Consider the following 21,732-nt stretch of genomic DNA (forward strand, 5'->3'; position numbering starts at 1 on the left):
AGATGATCTCTTGGATCATGCATATCTATAAATGAATTGATACATGTATACATACATTTAAAGATGATTTAATAGGTGATTCACACATTGAAAATTCAAGCTATCTGTGTAACTATATATACACCATAATTAAATGAAACTATACATGTGTAAATATAAATTAAATGAATACATAGATAAATAAAATGAATCCATGCATGTGTACAAATATCTAAATATCTGAATGTCTGAATGTTAACACATGTCTAAATATTTAAATATATACGAGTTTATCAAAATAAGACCTATCTAATATAATTTACTTGTTCAAACATGACAAGTGAGCTTAAAGCTCCTGGTACATATAATCTGGATCCTTCCTATCTTTTATAATCTCTAAATTTTTTTCATGATCTTCAATAGGCAACCTCCAATTTTGGTTGCCATGTCCTCTTTTTGACAATGGCTCCAACTGCAATCTTGTCACTATTACTAAGTGACTGTAGTGTAGAACTTTTTGGCCAGGCATATAATCAATTAATGTTACACCATTTGTATCTATCTTTATTTGTTGATAATAGGTGCCTTCAACAACAACTAAACTAGTGGGATATTGTTGCCCATCATCATCATTGACTGATTCCAATAACTTGCATTTTGGTTGTGTGCATCTCAGTAGATAATAATATACACTTTCAGTATTATTAGGATCAACAATCACTGCAAAAATATCACCTATGAAAATAGACCACATGTATATATTTCAAGCAATATAAGTTCATTATACATTTTTAAATTAATTTTGAACAATATTAAATTAAATAAGAATTTAAAAATTTGTACATGTACATATATAATTTACAGAATATACATGCACGCACCTATAACAACTAAATCAAAAACATGATCATAATCAGCTGAATATAGAGGATCATGAATATCAATAATGTCTCTATCTTTGTAAGGGGGCATTGTGTAAAATTCTTTCATTTCCCATTGTAAAATATATCCATCAACAATATTTTGACAATGAGTATCTATGTTGTTCGCAATGCAATCAACACAAAAGCATGATTTTCCTCTTGCAAGAATAACATGAGGCTTTCTAAATCCCGTAGTCATGACTTGATGAAAACTTCTAATACCATTAATTGATTGACAATTATAAGGATTTGATCAATCAATATCTAATAATACAAATTATTTAGTCCATTTTAGTTCATTTCACACATATACATGTACACACACATATATATATATATATATATATACACACATACATTTTTAAAATAATTCAAGAACACTTGAATTTTTAAGAATATTTATATATATACCTTTAACTTCTCAAAAATAACACTTGTTGTAAGTTGCATCATGACCAACAAAATAGTTTTTGCACCATTCAATAATATCATTAGAATTACGTATGGTGTTACCTGTATAGAAGCTCTTTCTTTAGAAAATTGGACAACCCATGTACATACATATTTATATTTAAATTAGTCTATGAAGAGAATTAAAGTTGTACACAAATATGAAGAGAATTTACCTACAAGTTCATGTTGGCAAAGTGCACGCTTCACACATGCTCTTGCTCCATCATGCTCTCCTTTTCCATGTCCACTCTCAAATAAGTTCCACAAAAAATTTATGCTACGTCGAGCATGTTGTAGGGATAATGAGTTAAAAGATTTTGCAGACTTAAATTGCCCTGACATGAATAACATATATATATTTAAATTTTTTGACCTGTTATATGTACAATCAAATCATATATAAGAAAAAAATCAACTTATAATCAATTCCAAATCTAATGTACTTACTGGCACATCCATCTGACCAAATCCAATGTTGTGTACATTCTATCCCACAATCTTTAATATCTTCAAAAAAGATTCCAAAACAATGTGCTACATAGCTCCTATCATGACACGTATCATCACTGATATAGAAATGAACCTTCTTGATGATAATGCGTTCATTTTTTCAGTACTCTCTATAGCATCCACCTAAAATTGTGCATGTCTATAGAAAACTTGTACAAATATTGCAACTTGATCAAAATTATAATATTGACTTTGAATTTCTGTGTGAGGACTAAATGTATAGTTCTTGGAGAAATCTACAATTGAAAGAATACAACCTAGTGGAAAACAATTCTTTGAATCATGAAATTGTTTAGCCTTCCATATTGCACCATATAAATGTTGGATATGTGGATATATCATATTACAAAATCTATCTATAAACTGAATGTAGGCCAATTCACTCTTTCAACATAAGTTTTTTGGATTCAGTTCCTGACTTACTTTGGTATGTCTCATATTCAAATATCTTCCATATAACTAGCACATGAATATCAATATTCTTAGTTTTCAACACAAACTTACTCAAAACTCCACAATCATTGCATTCACCTTTTATACATTGTATTTTGAACTCATCTAAATCTTCTAATTTATCACATAAAATAGACTTCACAAATTGTGTTGTACTTGTAGGAATGACTAGATTTGGATTAATTGTTTCCATGAACTTCTTATATGATTGCAAGTGTAGATTAAATTCAACATGATTTCAACAACAACAAGTTTCACATACCTTATTTATGCATACAAAGCAAGGATGCAATCTCTCAAATATCCTTTGGCAAATCTTTACATCTGAAAATTCTTTCTTGAATGCTTCAAACAATTAACTTTGTGTTGTATCTAAGAAATGTTTTGGATGTGTAATGTTTTTACCATCTTCATCTATCATCTGTATAGTGTCCCTTCTATTGGAAGAAACATGAGATTGGTTGGTCCAATAATCAATGACCTACCTTTTTACATCTTCAAAAATTTTGTCTTTTCTAGGAACCCTACAGTTATTTACCCAATTCTTTTTAATATTTTCATCCAACATATTTCTCTTCCTAATGTATCTTTGAATAGTTCTTCTAGATACATGAATTAATTAAAAAATTGTATTAACCTGATTTCTACGAGTCAATTTCTTACTAGTAATCATGGTCATCAATGCTCTACATGCAACACTTAAATCAACACCTCGACTTGTGTTATCAATACAATTCAAAGATTCTTGTAAATTTTCAATTATAGTTTCTCTTACTAATGTATCATGAGAACTTTTCTTATTATCAACACCCAACAACTCCAAAATAGGTTTCATTTCCTTTTCCTAAATAACTTAGTAAATAGTTGTGCTCTTCCAATAATAGACTTATTTTTAAAATAATCATCCCACAATTTCTTACAATGCAATTTTAATGTACTTTCAAGTATCATATCTTCAGATGGAATTTTATTGAAAAGACTATCTTCATCCATTTCCAACAAATTTTCCAATACCAGAAAAAATAAATTTAATCTTGTACCTAAGTAGATGTTTCTTGAACATAATCTTATCTTGAACATCAACGGGTTGTTGTTGACTACAATTTGTATGACCTTTCATCTTATCATCCCTTTTATGATCATACAGCCTTGATCTAGTCCTCTTATTCCCCATTGCAAAAAATATTCAGATCTTCAAAATTTTGTGCTTTGAACCTAAAAACAAAAACATGCAAATGTACCATATATAAGAAAAAAACATATTTGCATGCACCTTTCAAGTTATTTTAAATTCTAGAAGTTATCTATATACATATATATACTTATCAAAACAATGTTAGAGTTAAATATATAAATCTACACATCATTTGTAAACTATGAAAGTTAAAAAAGTTATATAGTTACTTTTCCTTGTTCTTAACAAACAAAATATAATTAATGAAATGTAAATTTAATTTTGCATTCTTAAACTTTATACATTGAATAAATGAAACATGTGTAAATTTTCATCCATTTAAATCATTTGACTAAACTCCACGTTTAAAAATTTAGAAAAAAAAAAAAAAAACATTCAAGAAATAAGACCTAGTTTCTACCAAACATAAGATAGAGAGTAAGATATTAAGTCTAGTTGGATTCTACATTTGACTATGGAACATGTACATATGAATGTGATTTAATAACATTAATTGCATGAAATCTAAAGTAGATAATATATAGAGAATTTGAGTCAAGTATTAGATTCAACAAAATATAATTAAGTAATAAATAGTCTTGAATATACTCAATTTCATTAGTGTTTAATATATATTTACAAATTAAAAAAAAAAAGATTTTTTGACATGATGTCATTGCATGTGGCTCCATGGGCTAGGGTTCCTGCGGGGCATGGTGGTTTTCCTCTCGATCGGGGCAATGTCAGCTGAGTGTCCGTGGTGAAGCGCGAAGATGGCAGAGATCGAAGCCATGGCAGATTTGTGTCCTCAAACGATCGACAGGGTTTTGGGGCAGTCACTTCAAATACCCATGACAGTTGTGTGTCTGGTTTCCACCCCCATTCTCGACCCCATGTAATGCCTGAACAGAGGGAAGGTGTGCAAAAATCATGACATAAAGTAGATTTGGTTTGGGGGAATTCTTCTTCGTTGCCAAATGGGTGGATGTCGCCTCATGGTAGAGATATTTTGGGCCCATCGACTTCGAATGCGCCTGTTTCAGCCAAGCCGACTACTATTGTAGATCCCGAAGACAACTGAGAGGGGGGGGTGAATCAGTTGTCTAATAAATTCAAACCAAAAACTTATTAACCAACTTAATGCTTAATACCGGTAAATCAGTTAAGTATACCGGTAGACAATGTTAACAGAAAATTGTTGTACCGGTAAGAATTAATGCATGAAACATAAGCACAAAGTCATCCACAACACATGACACCAATATTTGTACGTGGAAACCCTATAAGGGGAAAAACCATGGTGGGAAACCTTACCCACAATCAGATGATACTACTGCAGATAGTAAGTGTACAAAGAGGGGTCTGCACATGCAGAAAGGCCAATAGCCTAGAGCTCACTGCTCAATCACAAATAGGAGACACACTGACTATAGTTGGATGGTTAAATCCAATGAGAATGTACTGCACAAAATAGCATCTTCATATGCTGGATTGAGTATCAATGTAATGTTGATATGCTTCTACAAAACCTAACTTCACCTTCAAATGATGTTTTCATGTATATCCCTACTTGATCTCGCATATACCCTTCCTTAAATCTTTTTTGCATTCCACACTTGATCTTACAAATAAGATCTTACATTTATACCATACCCTAAGACCAATTTTAGTAGGTCGGCTCTATAAGATATTACAATAAAAACATTTTACAAACAATACAATATCCGATGCAATAACCGATTGAACATGTCGGCTTAATGCATTTACAACAATAATAGATCATCTCCATAGCATGCCATGCTGATCTGGAAAAGATAAACCTGCCGGTGTAACCCTAGATAACCTGGACCTATTTGCCGGTAAAAGCAAATATGCAAATGAGAATATACCAATGATTATTACTTCAAAGTAAAGTGTCCACATGATGTCTTCGACATTACCAAGTGTCTTCCATGTCAATGCAGGTATCGGTGAACATTATATCCTGCCGGTTAACCATATACCAGTAACTGTTTGCATAGTTTATTGTTTGCCAGTGAATGTTGCTGGATCTCCAAAGTAGGTGTATTTAGCAGATGTTGACATCAATGACAAAACCATACCAAAATACCAACAATCTCCCCCTTTGGCATTGATGGCAACACAAGATGGAAAAACCATCAAAGTGCCAAAACATAAATGCCAAGTACAAAAACCATCAATCTCCATTTCTCCCCCTGGGAGTAATATTTGTTTATACCAAACTCTTATACCAATCTCTCCTCAAAAGGATAATGCATTTTTCATACATCTCTCCCTAATGTTTTTCCATATATCTCTCCCCCTTTGACATCAAATGCCAAAGTCACAAAAAGTCAAGTTCATACAAAATACCAACCAAGTCAATATATCAACTACTCCCCCTGAGAAGTAGCTTCCTCATCAAATACCAGAATAAAAGATTTGTCCATTTAATTCTGTCAGTTGATGACAATCATTGACTGCCTAAGTCTCTACCGGTGGAGGTAAGACTCCGAGTTGATCTCTGAGATACTCAAAAGTTTCCTTAGGCAAAGGTTTTGTGAAAATATCTGCAAGTTGTTCTTTAGTATTCACATAAACTAGTTTTATCTCCTTTTCTTCAACTTTTTCCCTTAGAAAATTCAGTTTGATAGAAACATGTTTTGTTTTAGAATGTAATACTAGATTCTTAGATATATCAATTGCTACAGTGTTATCACAATATTTAGTAATAGGTTCCTTGCATTTTACCTTTATGTCTTTCAATATTTGCTTAAGCCAAAGTACCTGTGTACAGTTTGTTGATGTTGCAACATATTCTGATTCTGCTGTTGATAAAGATGTACAACTCTATTTCTTACTTAACCAAGAAACTAATCTCTTTCCAAGAAAGAATGCTCCTCCAATGGTGCTTTTTCTACCATCCACATCTCCTACCCAATTTGCATCTATGTATGCATATAGATCAAAATTTTCATCTTTAGGATACCATAATCCAAGATTTACTGTGCCTTGTAAGTACCAGAAAATCCTTTTTACTACTGATTCATGATTTTCCCTAGGATTACTCTGAAATCTAGAAACTATACATACTGCATTCATAATATCAGGTCTGGTTTGTGTCAAATACAGTAAACCTCCTATCATAGATTTGTATCTAGTTGGATTAATAGGTGTAGATTCATCCCTTTGAGATAATTTGTCATTTGTAGTCATAGGTGTGCTTACCGGTTTAGAGTTCTCCATCCCAAATTTCTTAAGTAGTTCTTTCAAGTACTTAGATTGACTCAAAAATATGCCTTTATCAATCTATAAAATCTGCAATCCTAAAAAGAATTTTATTTCTCCGATCATAGACATTTCAAATTCATGCTGCATTTTAAGAGAAAATTCTTTGCATAATCCATCTTCTCCTCCAAAGATTATATCATCAACAAATACTTCCATAATCAAGATGTCATCATTAGTTGCTTTGTAATATAAATTGCTATCTGCATTTCCTTTAGTAAAACCAATCTTTAAAAGATACTTATCCAATCTTGCATACCAAGCTCTTGGAGCTTGTTTTAATCCATACAGAGCTTTTCTTAATCTACAAACCATATCATTGTCATCTGTCAAGGAAAATCCATTAGGTTGTTCAATATAGACTTTCTCTTTAAGATCTCCATTCAAGAATGCACATTTAATATCCATTTGATAAACTTTGTAATCCTTGTGAGCTGCAAAGGCCAAGAATAATCTAACTGCCTCAATTCTGGCTACCGGTGCAAAGGTTTCATTGTAATCAACTCCTTCTTTTTGAGAATATCCCTTACACACTAGTCTTGCTTTATTTCTGACAACCTTACCATCTTCATTGAGTTTGTTTCTAAATACCCATTTGGTTCCAATTACATTTTTATTTTCAAGCCGGGGAACTAATGTCCAAGTATTATTTTTCTCAATTTGTCCTAATTCTTCTTCCATAGCTTTAATCCAAAATTTATCTTCACATGCCTCATTGATAGATAATGGTTCAATTTGAGAAATAAGACATACCTCTTCATTCGCCAATCTTCCTCTTGTCATGACTCCTTTAAATTTGCTTCCAATTATCTGATCTTCAGAATGATTCAGTCTTACATACTGGGGTGTCTTAGTCTGTTGTTGTTCTTCAATTACTGTGGAATCCTCTGATGATACCAGAGTAACTGGATCATCATTCTGTACTACTGGATTTACTATTGGTTCATTTGTCATAATTTCTATTACTGGTTCAGAGTCTATATACCTTGAAGTTCCTCTGAATTGTTCATCAATCTTTACATTTGTACTTTCAACAATTTTCTATAATCTTTTAGTAAAACATCTATAAGCTTTACTCTTAGATGAATAACCAAGAAATATTCCTTCATCACTTCTAGGATCAAACTTGCCAATATACTCATCTCTTCTAATATAACATTTACTTCCAAAAATTCTGAAATACTTAAGAGTAGGGGTATTACAAAATCATAGTTCATGAGGGGTCTTACCGGTTTCACCTTTGATGTGAACTTTGTTGAATGTAGACAACAGTGCTTACTACCTCTCTCCAGTACACATGTGGTAGATTTGCTTCTGATAACATACTTCTTGCTGCATCCAAAATAGTTATGTTTTTCCTTTCAACAACTCCATTTTGTTGTGGTGTTCGAGGTGCTTATAACTGTCTTTTGATTCCATTTACTTCATAGAATGTATTAAAATCTCTAGATTTGAATTCTCCTCCTTGATCTGATCTTAAACATTTAATTTTCTTACCGGTTTCATTTTCAACCATTGCTTTGAATAGCTTGAACTTCCCAAGTGCTTCTGATTTTTCTCTGAGAAAAGTAACCCAACACATTCTAGAATAATCATCAATAATTAGCATGAAATATCTATCACCTTGTAAGCTTTTAGTTCTAGCTGGACCACATAAATCAGTGTCAATTAAATCAAGTGCATTATTGGATCTTTCTGGAATACTTTTGAAACTAGCTCTAACTTGTTTTCCAAATTGACATTCCTTGCAAATTGTATTCTGAGGTTTCACAATTTTAGGTAGATCTCTAACTGCCTTAGAAGTACTGATTTTTACCATGCAATCAAAATTTACATGACATAGTCTTTTATGCCATAGCTAACTTTCATCTATATGTGCAATTAAGCATGCCTTTTCACTGTTATTCAAATGAAAAATATTACCTCTAGTCTAATTACCGGTTGCAATTTCCAAACCAGTTCTATTCATGATTTTGCATTTCCCATTTTTAAATTGTAACTGAAAACCTTTCTCAACTAATTGACCAATACTTAAAAGATTATGTTTTAATCCTTCAACATAGTAGACATTGTCAGTGTTATGTTTACCATCAAGAGATATTGAACCCTTACCTTTGATTGAACAGGCTTTATCATCTCCGAATCTCACTAAACCTCCATTGTATTCTTGAAAGTTCAAGAATTTACCTTTGTCTCCAGTCATGTGATGTGAGCATCCTGAGTCAATAATCCATTCATCCTTTGATTCAACTTTAGCTGCTAGGGCTTGTTCTACCAGTTGAGCAATAGGTATCGGTTGATCTTCTGTTATAGCAACAAAGACCCATCCGTTGTCTGCTGGATCCTCATCAGAATCATCAGTCACACCTTCATCAACAATGTAACAAGATTTATCTTTGTTTTTCTTAAATCTATATCTCTAATATTCAAGATTAGGTTTGTATGTCCTTCTAGCTTCTTCTCTTAGTCTAACATGTCTATCAGGGCATCTTGAAGCCATATGACCAATCTTATTGCAGTTGAAACATTTAAAGGGTGCTTTACCTTCATACTTACTTCCAATTGGACCTTTTGGCATTTTTCTTGTGAATAGTGCTTCAAGTTCTTCAAGCTCTTCATTCTCCTTCCTGGTTTCTTCAAGTTCTCTTGCATAAAAGGCTCTCTAGTCTGATTTGTCGAAGGATGGAGTAGATGATGTGGATGCTTTGAAGGCCAAATCAGTTTTTATAGTAGCAACAGGACCAAATTTCTCAATTTCAAAAGCTGAAAGTTTTCCAATCAATGTATCCCTAGTTACTGATGTATTAGGTATTGTTCTCAACACATTTATAGCAGTAACCTTCATTTTATATGCCGGTGGCAAACCTCTTAAGATTTTTGAAACAATCTCATCTTCACTCAAGGTTCCTCCACAACATTTGATACCCAAAACAATTTCATTTACACTTTCCATAAAAGCAAAAATCCTTTCATCTTCTTCCATTTTCAGATGTTCATACCTGACTCGGAAGCTTTCAAGTTTTGCAATTTTGACTATGGAATCCCCTTCATTCAGTGTTTCCAAATGATCCAAAATAGCTTTTGCAGTGGATCTATCTGATAATCCCATGATTTGTTGATCTGATAATGCGCTCAAAAGTGCTTCTCTTGCTTTGCAATCATTTTCTTCATCTTTAGCTAAAGTAATGGGAGTAGTCTGACCAGCTACAGAAGTAGTATAACCATTCTTAGTAACTTCCTAGATGTCTTTACCAATGCAATTCAGATGTGTCTCCATTATGATTTTCCATATCCCATAGTTGGTTCCATCAAGTTTAGGACTATCCTTTCTGAAATAATTAGTAGACACTGGATCTCCTCATGTTGTTAAACTTCTGCAAAAAGAGGACTAGGCTCTGATATCAATTGCACATCCCAAAGACAATTGAGAGGGGGGGGTGAATCAGTTGTCTAATAAATTCAAACCAAAAACTTATTAACCAACTTAATGCTTAATGTCGATAAATCAGTTAAGTATGCCGGTAGACAATGTTAATAGAAAATTGTTGTACCGGTAAGAATTAATGCATGAAACATAAGCACAAAGTCATCCACAAAACATGGCACCAATATTTGTATGTGGAAACCCTGTAAGGGGAAAAACCATGGTGGGAAACCTTACCCACAATCAGATGATACTACTATAGATAGTAAGTGTACAAAGAGGGGTCTGCACATGCAGAAAGGCCAACAGCCTAGAGCTCACTGCTCAATCACAAATGGGAGTCACACTGACTATAGTTGGATGGTTAAATCCAATGAGAATGCACTGCACAAAGCAACATCTTCATATGTTGGATTCAGTACCGATGTAATGCTGATATGCTTTCACAAAAACCTAGCTTCACCTTTAAATGATGTCTTTGTGTATAGCTCTGCTTAATCTCGCATATACCTTCACACAATTATTTTTCACATTCCACACTTGATCTTACAAATAAGATCTTACATTTATACCATACCCTAAGACCAATTTTAGTAGGTCGGCTCTACAAGATATTACAATAAAAATATTTTACAAACAATACAATATCCGATGCAATAACCGATTGAACGTGTCGACTTAATGCATTTACAACAATAATAGATCATCTCCATAGCATGCCATGCTGATCTGGAAAAGATAAACCTATCGGTGTAACCCTAGATAACCTGGACCTATTTGCCGGTAAAAGAAAATATGCAAATGAGAATATACCAATGATTATTACTTCAAAGTAAAGTGTCCACATGATGTCTTCAACATTACCAAGTGTCTTCCATGTCAATGCAGGTACCGGTGAACATTATATCCTGCCGGTTAACCATATACCAGTAACTATTTGCACAGTTTACTGTTTGCCGGTGAATGTTGCTGGATCTCCAAAGTAGGTGTATTTAGCAGGTGTTGACATCAATGACAAAACCATACCAGAATACCAACAACTATATCTTTGTCAAAGGTGGTGGAGAAAGAGGTTAATCATAATGAGCTCATTTTTTTGATATTGGGGCTTATTGGGCATTTTATCAGTTTTTGGCCTAGTCTTGGTGCTCTTCATAAATGGATCTTGGAACATTGGGAGCCTATTGTGGATGATAGTGTGCAGATTTACCCTCATGCTCGAGGGATTTTTGTTGTGGTGTTTCAGACTGTGGAGGATAGAAATAAAATCCTTGGTGGTAGCCAATGGTGCTAGAAGGACAGTAATCCATTGATGCTTAAACCATGGCATCCGAATTTCAACCCCGAGTCAAAATATTTTGATCGCGATTCTATGTGGATTAGACTTCCAAACCTTCCATTGCAATACTGGTTTGACTCATGTTTTGAAGCTATTGGGAACTCCCTCGGTAAGTTTTTATTGACCGATGATGGCTCTCTCAATTTGCTACATACAACATTTTCTCGTGGCTTGGTGGATATGGATACGTCCATGGATCTCCCTTCGAAGATCTCTATTTCTACTTCAAAGGGAAGTTGGCTTCAGTCGATGGGTTATGAAGGGATTTCTTTTAGGTGTAGGAGATGCTTTAAGATTGGACATAATGATGAATCCTATGCTAAGCGTAAGGTGAAGAGTCTAGCTTCAATGTGGAAGGATGTTACCCCCTAATCTTACACGGTGGAGAAGGTGGTTGGGAATCTGAAATCCCACCAGGATGTTGAGGGTTTGATCAATGATTCTATTGTGAAGGATCCAGAACTTTCAAATGATGGGCAAGGTCAGGTTGGTGGTTTGGTTGGCACGAGTGAGGGAGATTTTTCTGAGGGTTACAGCTCCTTTTAGGATGCTATTGGAGGTGTACAGATGATGGAGGATGGTCCTTTCTCTCAAAGGGGTTTAAATGAAGGCATGGATGAGGGGACTCAATCTGAGAATCATTGCTGGGATAGTAAGGGGTTGGTTGGAATGGATATTCAAAATATGAAATTGTTGGAGGATGCCAAATCTTACGGATGGATAGAGGTGAAGTGAAAAAAGGGTAAGCGGGGTAAGGATGAGAATAGTTGTAATGACCCCCCTCTTGAAGGGGGAGATGGATCCAAGGAGGTGGCTCCCTAATTGTAGCTCCACTTGGTTTGGGCCAGTACAAAATCCCGTGTAATTAATAAAAATCACTATTACCGACCAATATATATATATATATATTCACTATTTAGTTCTTTTAAGTATGTAAATAAGAATGAATCTACGCATATATATGAACACGTATAAATGAATCCATACACGTAAATAAAAATGGATAATTGCATACATATATAAATAGAAACATATGGGATCCATGTACACACAAATAAAAGATTCAAGATAGGATACACTTGATTGAATCCACAGTTAACGTTTAATATAAAAAAATTGAAAAAATAAAGTGTAATATAATATACTTGAAAATAAATGATTGAATCCACAATTAATGATTAATAAAATAAAGTTTAATTAAATCTAAAAAATATAAATAGTTTTCAAAAAACCTTCAAATGTTTGTATATATTTGAACATAATTGAAAAAATAATTTAAAATAACATAATTGAAAATAAATGATTGAAGCATAATTAATGAACAATAAAATAAAGTTTTAAAAAATCTAAAAAAAAATTAATTTCCCAAAAAACATCCAATATTGTAAATTAAGCATGATTGAAAAAATAATTTAAAATAACATACTTGGAAAGGATAGACGCCTTTGAAAAAAAAATCAAAATCTTCGCCCCTTTATAAAATTAGAAATAATCGCCCCCTTATAATCTTCCTCCTCAATAAAAAATGCCACTTTATTTCAGAAAAAAATGATTTTATTAAAAAATCAATTTTATTATTTTCGCACTTGATAGAAATTGATTTTTTTATTGAAAAAAAACATTATTTTATATTTGAAGCAACCAGTTGCGTCAGCATCCATAGTTGTGGCCAAAAATTGGTCGGAACACTTCCGGCTGAAACCTTTCCGGTCGGAACACTTTCGACCAGAACTATCTATGTGGAATGCCAAGTGACAACCACATCAACAAAAATGTCGATTTTCTGAAAATTGTGACTTTTGAAAAAAATTTAATAGGTAAATTAAATTTATTAAAAAAACTAAAAATACACTTTTATAGAGATCGAATTCATGATTCTACTCATATAAGTTTTATAATGTTTTGATTATATTTAATATATAAAAAATTAAAAATAGTACAAGTAGGTATTCTTTTGTTCAGTAAGAAACTGGTTTGAAAAACAAAAAAAATAATCGAATAACTTAAAAAAAATTTGAAAAAAATATGGTTCACTAGAGGAAAGAGTCTTCTCCAAAAGGGTATTTTTCATTTTTTGATTATCATACAAGAATACACAAATTATGGTGGGAGACAAAAACTGTCAAGTTCTGGTATATTTTTTTTATACACTGTATATATATGTCATCTATAATGGATATCAAAATCGGAAAAAACATAAGTTGATTTACATTTTCTTTTGTGGTGGGAACTAAACCCCCCGTTTTCAGCGTTTTTGAGCAATAAAAAAATGGACTTTAAAGCTTAAAAAAATATTATCTTCAAATTCAAAATACAAATGCCACTTTTATGATGACAAAATTGAACAATTATTGTTGTGTTAACCTTTTCCTTTGTAAAAGTGTGACACGGGTTTGTACTGGTACCCAACACAAAGAAAGATATGTAATAGACAATAATGGACATTTTGTTTAAGGGCCAATCTTTATCTTTTGGAAAGTTTCCCTCCAATAATGGAAAATAAATTTTGTCATACATAAAAATAAAGATGCCTTTAGCATATTTTCGGTTGGGAATCTTTATCTAACAATTTTGAAAAATTCTAATTGATCTAAATCTTGTTGATCCCTTGATCTTATTAAAGAGAAATTGGTACCATTAGCAAGGGTTTATGAATTTATTTTTTGGGCAGGTAAGTATTAGAATGTGTCTAGTTTTAGAGTAATGTGAAAAATTGTAGAAAGCTTGTATTCATGGGTAGTTTCAATCATTTTTCTAGAGAACATCAATAAAAAAATATTACAAGTTTGTCTCCTAATTATATTCACAAGTTCAAATGAATCAATATATCAAGGATATTTGGATTTGTCTTTGCAATTTTTATTGTAAATGCATATCATGTTTTATTGGCTCTTTTCAAAGGAATTTTAATTGTAAATGTGTATCATGTTTTATTGACTCCTTTAAAAGGAATAATTAAATTATATGAGCATGTTAATTTAAATTTTGAGAATGCATTTAGTGATCATTAAGTATAATCTTGAATGTATGACAATTAAATGTTTGTGTAAGGAACAAATATTTGGGAATTGATGATTAGACTTCAATTCTATTTCATGGATGCAAAGTTATCCATTAATTGACTCCACCAACCTAAGATTTAGGAATTGATCATCTTGGCAAACTTAGATCTATTTAGAAATAATTCATTAAATCAAAAGCTTGTTAATTTTCTATTGTAGGAGTAGATATAGAGGAATTCACATTCTCACTTGTACAATAAGGAGAAAAAACCATGAATAGAGCTAGTTAAATGGTTAATTATGCATTTTCTTGTCGAATTTTGTGAGAATTATCTACTTTGGTGAAATATTTGTTTCTATTTGCAACCAATCATTAAACATTGTAAATGTACACTCAGCTAGGTCTAGTAGAGCTCAAAGAGTAGAAGAAATTTAACATTCCATGATTAATTTTTGTCTATTGGTCATTGAACTAAATATCTTTTGATAGAAGATAGGCTAATTATTAGGAATATCTAAGAAATCAATTGGAAACACCAACATTACTCAAGGCCAAAATTGTTTTATGCTTTAATTTTTTTAATTTTTTTATTTATTTATTTTTATTTTATTTATTTTTGATAAAAGTAGAATATTACACTAAATTTTCATTAATATTTTTAATTTTTTACACAGGATTCAAAGAGAATATCGAAGGAAAGAACCCTTGGAAGAAAACCTTCGGTCACAGCTCATAAAATAAACCTATAGTATCTAATAGATCAGTTTATACATCCCGCCCAAAACCACATACAAAATGTGGTCACAACACATATAATATCAGTTTTACATAGAGCCCATATGGCAATTTGCAAACCCATCGGATAATTTTAAAAAGTAGACTCCACAACTGCTATCAATGGAAGAAGACAAAAGGTTTCAAAGTCCCGTGCCAAATCCCATGAGCCAAAAACCTTTCCTTTATCTTTTGCTATGTAATTCCTTTACTATTCTACAAAGCCAAGTGTCTTTAACACAACTTTCATTTAAGGATTCATATACCATGAACTAGTGCTTTCCAACGGAGGAGAAGAAGGGGGGGTATCAACTTCAACAAGAACTACAGGAGGCACCATCTGGATAGGCAAAACTAAAGTTGGCAAAGACCGAACAACGTGCATCAATTCTAGGAGAAAGTGAATACCTGAAAATAAATTGACAGCTAAAGCCAAACAATCTAGTGATACATGGTCTAATAGAGATACCATAGCAAACAAAGTATCATCATATAGGTTAGAAATCAAGCCATTTCTCAAAATTGAAAGAAGTTCCCCATGCCAACCAAAAGATAATAACTGAGAATGAGATAGGAAACCACCATACTCAAAATTACCAAATTCAAAATGGTAATAAGATAATGCACTATCCAAATCATCAGCAATGTAGAAATAGGAGTGGAAGTATGCATCAAAAAGTGCCCTAACCATAGCAGAATCTAGAAGCACATCCATACAAATAGTGAGAAAATGAGATGCAATTTCAGTAAGAGAACAACCTAAGCTCTCCACTAGCCATCGCTTTCCCAAAACCTTGCGAAAAGCCAGAGAGAAATCTAGTGAATAAACTTGAAACAAACGACCAAGCTTTTCATCATCAAAAACATGAGAGTCTTGGAAATCATAATGCTTGTGAGGCATCAAAATGCGATAAACCATCGATTCCATTAAAAAGATAATGCAAAACCAAGAGAGAGAACAAGAATATAAAGAGATCAAATGCTATTGTGAGAGAACGACACAACCACCAAAGGACGCAACAATAAATATTATCTCAAGAAAACCCACGACATATGTGCAAAAAAGAAACCATAGGCCGCCACCTTCATAAAAAATGATGACAATTTCCGCATGATACTCATAGCCATAAATCAACATAAACATGCCAAATAATAGAACAAGATAGCCACATGAGCGAAATCCCCCACATGAAACAAAATAACTCAATAAAATGCCACCGCTTGAGAAGAAGGTAAATGAAATGTTAAAGCTGAAAGCAAGCCATCTGGATAGAAGTACAACCATTATGAAAAGAAAACTGTGTAGACATCATGAATTAAACAAACAAAAAACCACATGGCAATAATGCTAAGGTAGATTTGAAGTGTGTAAACAAAGTGCAGAATATGATTATAGGATGCCCCCACACACCACAAGTCCCAACTAATTGCAATAAAGGAAAAAATCTATACCCAGATTGAGATTACACAGTAATGCAACCATAATGAAGAAATGAAGACCACCATCAACATCACATTACTACATGCCTGAATATAATCGCCATGCAAGGTATAAGGTCATTCTTCTACAAATGAGTTAGAAACAAATAAAAATAGTGTGTAAACAAAGTGTAGAGAATGATTAAAATATTCTCACGCACACCTCAAGTCCCAACCAATTGCAATAAAGGCAAAAAACCATACCCAGACTGAGATTACACACAGTAATATAGACATAATGAAGTAATAAGGACCAAAAAGACCGTCAACACCACATTAAGTTGCATGCCTGAATATAATCACCAAGTAAGGCACAAGGTCATGCTTAGAAAAATGAGGTAAAAACATTTAAACCAGATGAGGAGGTAGAGAACTAGAATCCACATCAACCAAAAATTGGATATCCTCATCTAATTCTTTATTGGCCAAGAAGTCTGCCACCTTATTAGCTTCCCTGTAACAGTGGACCATAGAGAAGGAATTGAACAATTCAAGCTGAGCAAGTATCTTGTCCAACCAATAATTTCGATGCTAGGAGTGGGATGAGTGATTAGTGACCATGTAAAAAACAACCTGAGAATCACCCTCGATGACAACATCCAACAAATGTAAGGAAAGGAGTAGATCAAGACTCGTGGAAAGAGCATGAAGTTCAGCCACATTGTTGGTTCCATAAGCAATACATTGGTATTGAGATTTTATGATACCAGCCTTGTCATCAGAAACCACAATACCAATGGCAGATTTGTTAGGGTTACCACGGGATGCTCCATCAAAGTTCAATTTAAACTTTGAAGCCGGAGGAGGCAACCAAACCACCTCCACTCTATTTACTAAAGGTCGCATTTTAGAAATTGCCCCACTCAAAGGGAGTGATTGTAAGGCTGGCCAATGTTTGGTAATCCAATTATCCCATGGTGTGAAAGTATTGTGCAGACTAGTTGATAAGTCAATGATAAATAATGAGTACCAAACTGGTACTGAGAGGGGGGGGGTGAATCAGTACAGACACAAAAACTTTTCCTGAATCGGTTTGACTGCAAACAGTGAACTTAACTGGCAATCACTAACACCAATCAGAACCAGATTACTACCGGTTAAGCACAATGAGACTGTGAAACACATAAACCAGAAACACTTATCTTTCCACACAACCTATTCTCTCATTTCCACATTATCCTTGTGCATAAATAGGTAATCTATCATCAAAGATATAATGACTTACTATATCAACATGATTCACTGCTTAAACAGGAAATAACAAAGCATCACAGGAAAGAGGCATCACACATGACACACATATTTTTCACGTGGAAACCCAACTGGGAAAAACCACGGTGGGGATGAATACCCACAAGCTGTTCTTGAACTCTTTAGAATTCTTCTCTCTTAGGAGCCTAGTCTGATTAAAGATTGTTACAACAGGTTCTGTTAGGAATTGATCCTATTAGGGATCACCCGATTAAGGGATGGATAGAATACCGGGTTAAGGGTTAAACCCTGTTAAGAGTTACCTTGTTAGAGGATTTTATGAACTCAATGCCTTTGAGTCACATTGTTAAAGGATTTACAGTAAGTTGGTTAAAGCTACTCTATTAAGGGATTTTCCAACTGTTGAAGTGATTAGAGATCAACAGGTATTACAATGATCTGGTAATAGGACTCAATGCCAATGGAGACCCGCTTTAGTTCCTTCCTTCTGCATACACACTCTACAGGTATCACTCCTCTTATCTGGTCTAGCAAGAATCACATATCTTTGCACTTAGATACACACACAACATTTGCCAACAACTTCAACATGAAAAACAACATCGACCTTATAGGAAAAAGATAGGTCGGTAGCATAAACCCTAAACCCTAGACATTTAGGTTGAGAAAATCAATTGATTCAATCCTGACCATTGAACACTTTGTATTTGAATACAATGGTCTTGAACAGATCTCAAGACATTCTCCATTGTTCATTCTTCACCATTTCTTGGAGGCGATAACCCATTACGCGTTCTTCACCATTTGCAGGGGCTTTGCACATTCCTGAGGTAGATAGGAACAATACCCTTCATGCAAGATCCTTCACGCACATGAGGCTAACGTGGCAACATGATCTGATCTCCATTACAATGCTAACTCATCGCACAATGCCATCAGTTGAATCACATAGGCTTGAATCACTTCAACCAAAATCCCTGAGGTTGGAACTACCAATCGGTAGTCATACCATATTAAACCTTGATAGAGAACATTCCATATACCGGTTCATTTGGACAAACATATTGTTTCACCTTTTGCACATATACCGGTTCATAACATATACTGGTTCACTTTTCCAATTGCTTAACTTCAATAAACCAGTTCATTCTTCAACATATTGCCGGTTCACTCTTTGACATATTACTGGTTCTCTCTTTAGCATATTGACATCAATGAAAACACAATATCATCATGTCAACATCTTCTGCACATATGCCAACAATCTCCCCCTTTGGCATTGATGGCAATATACAAAGATATCTCTCTTTCTGCATCACATCTTCTCCTTAATATGACAGGTATCTTCTTCGCTTCACATCTTCTCTGCTTCACATCTTCTCCCCCTTTGACAACAATGCCAAAGTGGAGGCATGAGCATCCTTCAACACATCAATCCTAAAAAGATATGGCCAAGTAAGATTTGACTGATGTGGAGAACAAACCTTTAGTTTGCCTCTTGAAGGGGCAGGACCCCTAATTTACCTCTCAGATAGCTAAAGGTAGCCTTCAATAGAGGCTTGGTGAATATGTCTGCTAATTGCTCCTTACTGGAAACATGTTCCAATACCACCTCTTTGTTCTGAACCTTTTCCCTCAAGAAATGGTACTTGAGTTCAAAGTGCTTGGTTCTAGCATGTAAAACTAGATTCTTGAAAATGTTAATTGCACTTGTATTGTCACAAAATATACTTACTGGTTCATATACAGGAACTTTGAAGCCATTCAATACATGCTTCATCCAAATAGTCTAGGTGCAGTTCATAAAAGCTGCAACATACTCTGCTTCTGTTGTAGACTGAGAGATACAACTCTTCTTTTTACTCATCCATGAGACTAGTCTACCACCGAGAAAGAATGCACCATCGGTTGTGCTCTTCCGGTCATCCACATTACCAGCCTAATCAGCATCTGTGAACACTTTTAGGTTGAAATCATCATTGTATGGATACCATAATCCATAGTCAATAGTTCCCTTCAGATATCTAAGAATCCGCTTGACTGCTACCAAGTGGGATTCTCTTGGGCTTTTCTGAAACCGAATGGTAATCCCCAATGCATGTACAATGTCTGGTCTACTATGCACTAAATAATGCAACTTACCAATCATTGATTAGTATTCCTTCTCATTTACCAATGCCGAGTCAGCCTCTTTTGATAGTTTACAACCGGTCACCATTGGTGTACCAACTAGTTTGTTGTCTTCCATCCCAAAGGTCTTCAACACCTGTTTGACATACTTGGACTAAGTAATAAATATTCAATCTTTCATTTGCTAAATCTACAGTCCAATGAAGAACTTAATCTCCCCTATGAGTGACATCTCAAATTCCTTCTTCATCTCATCTACAAAGTCATGACTCATCTTGTCATCTCCACCAAAGAATATGTCATCAACAAATACTTCATAGATTAAAATCTGATCTCCTTCTTATTTCAAGTAGATATTGCTATCTTCACTTGTTCTTTCAAATCCAATCTTCACAAGATGGGAGTGCAAGTGTTCATACCATGCTCTAGGTGCCTGCTTCAGTCCATACAAGGCTTTATGTAGCCTACACACCATGTCACTGTCTTCTGATAGGGCAAACCCATCTGGTTGCTCTATATACACCTCCTCTTCAAGTATTCCATTTAGAAATGCAGATTTCACATCCATTTGGTATACTTTGAATCCTTTAAAAGCTGCATATGCAAGAAGCATACAAACTCTTTCCAATCTTGCTACTGGAGCAAAAGTTTCTCCATAGTCTTCTCCTTCTTCTTGGGCATATCCTTTGCATACTAGTCTGGCTTTGTTCCTTACCACTGTGCCATCCTCATTCAACTTGTTTCTAAGAACCCATTTGGTTCCAATGACATTTTTATGCTTTGGTCTGGGTACCAAAGACCATGTACCATTCTTCTCTATCTGGCCAAGTTCCTCTTCCATTGCCTTGATCCAATCTTCATCTTTATGTGCCTCTTTGAATGATTTAGGCTCAAATTGAGAGATCATACATGAGCTTTCTTTGACCTTTCTTCTTGTAAGAATTCCTACATCTTTGATGATTTTCTTTGGATCATGATTGAGTTTGACATACCTATGTATATTCTTAACAAATTCTTCTTTCTTTTCTTCTTCATAATCATCTTCATCAGCATCAGCATCTACCGGTGTAGGAGCATAGTTACTAGTACTGAGTAGATTTACAACCGGTTCCTAGAAGGTTACTACCAGTTCATCTCCTACATGCTCACTACCAGTTTCTTCAAGTTTCTCAGAGTTTTCATCAATCCTAACATTGATTCTTTCAACGATTCTCTGAGTCCTACTATTGAAACATTTGAGAGCTTTACTCTTGGTGGAGTATCCTAGGAATATTCCCTCATCACCTTTTGCATCGAACTTACTTTGATGTTCACTTCTCTTGATATAACATTTTCTACCAAATACTCTAAAGTAGCTTACCACTGGTGTCTTACCGGTCCAGTACTCATAAGGAGTCTTATCCTTTCCTTTCTTGACGAGTACCCAGTTCATTGTGTAGACTGCAGTGCTCACCACTTCTCTCCAAAAGGTGTGAGCAACCTTTCCTTGGATCAACATAGTTCTAGCTGCTTCAACCAAAGTCTGCTGGTTCCTCTCTGCTAAGCCATTCTGTTGTGGAGTTTGGGGGGTAGACAGTTGCCTCTTTATGCC

The sequence above is a fragment of the Cryptomeria japonica genome, chromosome 3 (genome assembly GCF_030272615.1).
Source record: "Cryptomeria japonica chromosome 3, Sugi_1.0, whole genome shotgun sequence".
Classification (NCBI taxonomy): Eukaryota; Viridiplantae; Streptophyta; class Pinopsida; order Cupressales; family Cupressaceae; genus Cryptomeria; species Cryptomeria japonica.